The following is a 4854-nucleotide window of genomic DNA, read 5'->3' on the forward strand; positions in this document are numbered from 1 at the left end:
CTCTGTGGCCGGTTCCTCTGTGGCGGACTCTTCCGTAGCTGGCGGCACAGTAGATTCCGTCGCAGCAGGTTCCTTGTCCTTCTCTGTGCCTGCTGACTCTTCGGCTGGTTGCTCCTCAGGAGTTCCTTCTTCAGCGGTTTGCGATGCGGCTGCGGACTCTTCGGCCTTGGCTCCTTCGGGAGTTGGTTGAGTGCCAGCAAATTCCTCCGTATTGGCATTGGAAGCCACAGGTTCCTTGTCGGCCGCCTCCTCTTCTACATTCTCCTCCCCTTGAGGTTCGGGCTGAGAGGTCTGTTCAGGCGATTGATCAGTGGGCGCTTCCTCCTCCTTCTTCTCAGCGGTCTCTTCCACTGCCGCTTCGGCACGCTCATCAGTTGTCACCTGGGTTTCCTCGATTTCTACTTTCTCCCTCTGTGGTTCCTCCACAGTTTGATCGACCGTCTGCACAGGTTCCTCGGATGGGGCAGGTGCAGGTTGTTCGGAAGGCTCCTCAACACTCGTTTCCTGTTTTGAGCTTTGTTCGCCCCCAGTGTCTGCGGCAGCCTGCGCTGGTTCGTCTGGAGCCGATGTGGCCTCTTGTGCAGTATCACTTCCAGGTGACTCCGTCGTCGACTCAGCTTGTGCGGGCTGGTCGGTAGCAGGTTCCGCACTAGCCTCTGGCTTATCGTCCTGATTATCAGTCTCTTGCGCTGCAACGTCGGTTGATTGCTCTGCCGCGTTCTCCACATCAGCGCTGGGTGCCGGCTCAGCCGGCTCAGAGACCTGCTTTTCATTCTCAGTCGTTATCGGCTCGATAGCGGCCTCTGTGCTCTGCTGTTGTGAGCGCTCCTCTGTTGGCTCTGTGACGGATTCAGAAACAGGCTCTGTAGGCGGCTGTTGATCTGGCTCCGTGGCAGTCGTTGCTGGAGGCTCTGCAGATGGTTCCGCAGCCGTCTCTGTGGCAGGTTGAGGAGCAGATTTTTCGGCGGACGCGGCAGACGGTTCGGCCTCGGGTTCTTGAGTAGGATCCGAGGACGGCTCTGCAGCAGTCTCTGTTGAGGGCTCTGCGGATGGACTTTCAGCGGTCTGCTCCGCCTCAGCGGTTTCTTGCGGTTGCTTTTCCGGTTCATCGGTTGACGTTGGCGCTTCGCTCCCTGTGGCAACGGCTTCTGCTTCCTGCTGTCCATCATTTTGTGTTTCCGCCGAAGGCTGCTCACTCGTGGCCGGTTCGGCTGTCTCGTTGGACTCCGCGATTGTCTCCGGAGCGGCTTCTCCTGCGGACTCTCCTTTCACCTCGTCGGCCGGCGCCGGCTCGGAGACTTGAGGTTCAGCATGTTCCACAGACTCAGCCGGCTGGGATTCAGAGGCAGGCTGAGCATCTACTGAGGCTGCAGCCTCAGTCTCCTTTGCCGTCTCCTCCACATTGCCTTCATTTGCCGACTGCTCTTCTTTGGATGTGTCATTCTCCATGGGAACTGTATCCACAATATCCTCAGGTTGATGTGATTCTGTGACGTTTTGAGCTTCACTTGGGGCCTCGGTTGCGGGATCCTTCGACTCCGTGGAAGACTCGACGTGCTCGGAAGCATCTGCATCGGGCTTTGGAGTAGCATCCTGTTCTGCAGGAGCAGTTTGGGATTCGACTGGGGTTTCGATCTCCATACTCGAAGCGGGAGGCTGTTGTTGGGCTTCTGATGGGGCTTCTGCAGGTGTGTCAGAGCTGGATCCCGAAGCCTCGGGCGCTTCGACAGCATCTGCAGGGTCGCTGGTTGGAGCCACGTTTTCAGAATCATTCTGGTCGGCCTTGGCAGGAGTCTCTTCAGCACCCGTGCCGTTCTGTGGAGCCGCTTCTGCAACTTTTTCATTTACAGGTTCTGATCTAGCGTCCTCGGATTGCAAGTTATTTGTCGTCTGCTCTTCTTGGTCTTTGTGTTCTGTCGTTGACTCGGTGGATTCGTCCGCAGTCTCTGAGGGGTTCTGAGTTGATTCTGGAGCCGCATCTTCAATTCCGTTTGTTTCCTTATTTTCTCCATTTGGTGCAGTTTGGGGAGCAGAATCTTGGTCGGATGTCACTTTCTCGTCTGCTACAGCTGCACCGTTTGCACCATTTTCTTTCGAATTGTCATCGTCCTCCTTTAAAATCTCTTTTTCAGAGAGCATGATAGCGGCTTTGTCATCTGGCACAGCTGCGGAGGCATCTGACGAGACTACATTCACGGCGTCCTTGGCAGCACTGCTGCCATCAATGCCTATAACAAGTAAATTATCAGCGAGGCAAAGTCGACCCACGAATACACAGCTCAGCAGCGAGTCTTACCGGTCCCCGAATCGGGATGAGTAGCGATTGGAGCAGTCTCAGTCATAGTCTCGTCAGCCATAACGGTCGTAACAGTCGTCACGGTCGTTAACTGTCGTAACAAAGAATCCAGGTGAAGGAATTGTGTCTCAGCTGCCTTGTTTTTTCCTTTTTTTTTTTCTTGCTTCGTTTCCAGTCGTGGTGACTCAGATGGTCCACAAGGTTCTGCAACACAAACAATCCCACAATACTAGTACAGGAACCAGGAAACGACAGCTCCCCAGCTCAACTCAACAAACACGACAAATCAAAACAGACAGATACAAAACACAAAGAGTACAGAGGAGATATGAGGTGCTGGAAATCACCGCGGGGAGCAGGGTTCCAATGGGGAGGGTGAGGAGAGGAGGATGAGGAGGAGGAGAATCAGGCAGCACCAGGCCAAAAAGGCGACGAGGTGGGCATGCGATATGATAACAATCAGAGCTTGAGCCGAACCACCGTTGACCATACGTTACGAGGCGACCTACGCGATGAGAACGGCCAAGGAACGAATAGCGGGGCAAGGGTCATTGGCGTCCGTTGTCACAGTGACTAGGGTCAAAGAGTGCACTTGGATTGGCGTAGAATTAGCAAAGCTCTCGACCGAACGAGTTTGATGGGCAAGCTAGACACTGTTAGGACAGTTTTCTTGAATTGAGACTACTGTGTTTTGTCGGATACGGCGCCAACGAAGAAACGGTTTCGTACAAGCACTGAAAGGTACCTGGAAGCTCTCCAAGCTATTAAGTTTGGATTTGGTGAATTGGGCGACAACGCTCGGACGCTCTACAAACGTTGGTCTACAACTGCCGCAAACTCACGCCATCGAGGGCAGGTAAGGCGAGCGGAAATTCCGAGGTCGAATTGGTCAGCAGTTGAGCACAGACGAAGAAAAAAGAGGGGTGTTGAATGATGGCGGTGAGGCGGATCTTCACAATCGGCTGCAAGAACGAAAACTTAGCAACGGCGCGTCCCTCGGATAGGAAAAAGCAATCATGGGGGGTCTCCTTCGATTTGCTGACCGCCAACTGTGGACCATCCACAGCCCAAGCTAACGCAGGAATGGCCCGCATATGGAGAACCACAATGTATGCGCGAGCAAATGCAGGTCTTGCACGCAAGGTGGCTCGCAGAAGCAGCAATCAGCAATTCACAATGAACATTTTGATGCTGTCTCCAAACTCAAAGACAAATCGCAAAGGCGGTCGTCTCCATGCCTGTAGTCGAGAATGCATGTCATAGGAAATGTGCTTTTGCCTCCAGATAACTACTCCGGGACGGAGCCCTAGCCCTCAGAATTCGAGACCCTCATGAGAAACGGCATGCCTGACGGAGAATGGGCATCGTACGACTCGGCAAGTGTATAAATTCCCTATGATGGACCAGCCCTTGTTGGGCTTCATGATCAAGCTCTTCCCGGTTATGGTTTCGATACTACTAAGGTTAGGTAGTACTCAACCCATTGCCTTGTCAAAACATCTGGAATTGATGGTTGAGAACCTTGTACTCGTGCTAAACCACACATGGAGATTTCTTGCGGCGACAGAATTCGCACACATGGCATTAGCCCCCTCTTTCATAGATCTCAAAGCATTGGACATTGTGCGGACCGGAGTTGATATCCCACAAACTCCAATTGATCAACACCAAAGAAACAAAACGGGTCAGGACGCAATAGTCATTCGGAGTCTCGGGGTTGTTCGCCTTCATTTTGGTCGCCAATGGACTCGCTCCACGTCAAGAGCCCAAGATCTGCGTGGCGAGCGTTGATACGCCAAGCCTCCAAGTGCGTGAACTATGAAATGATCACGTGAGACACATTGCCCGCCCAGTGGCCACCCACCATCGGCGACCTCAGCTCCCCTCATGATCTCATTGAAGTCTGCCCAAAGTGTCTGGTGTTGAGAGAAGCGCGGTCATCAAGACGAATTTCAAACGGATTGCGCCTAGTGTAAATTTTGTGCGGCAGAAAGTGGCCATACCTACTACCTCCTGATCGGCAGCCATGGTCGGAAGATGCGAAGCACTGACAACAACTTGTGGGAACAAAGGACATCATGCCACTTTGGCTCACATCCGAGCTTGATTCATGACTTGAAGAAGCTACTTTACTCAGATGGAATACAAAGATTCCTGTCATTATCACCGCACATTCGCGAGTTCACCCTGCCGTGTACCCCATTCGCCTGATCAGATCAAAACAGCAAAATATCAGCAGAGAGCAACACACGAGACATCGAACATACGTCGATGGCAAAAACAGAAGGCAAGAGAATGCGTCACAGCGACGTCTCAAGACATGCACACATGGAATCGCTAAATGAAGCAATAACACCAAAACCAGCGCCGAATATTCGCACCAACGTCTGACCACGGCCGAAATATCGCGACATACCATCAACAAAACTCGACGCCAAAATCTCAATAATCTTGAATGATCAATAAAGAATACGTGTGAGGAAATGCATAGAGCATGCTTGTCATGTACCAGCCGTCATAACAGAGCATCACTCAATGGCTATGTCATGGGAAAGCAT

The sequence above is a fragment of the Thermomyces lanuginosus genome, assembly GCF_041956635.1.
Source record: "Thermomyces lanuginosus strain ATCC 200065 unplaced genomic scaffold VTN49scaffold_22, whole genome shotgun sequence".
NCBI lineage: Eukaryota > Fungi > Ascomycota > Eurotiomycetes > Eurotiales > Trichocomaceae > Thermomyces > Thermomyces lanuginosus.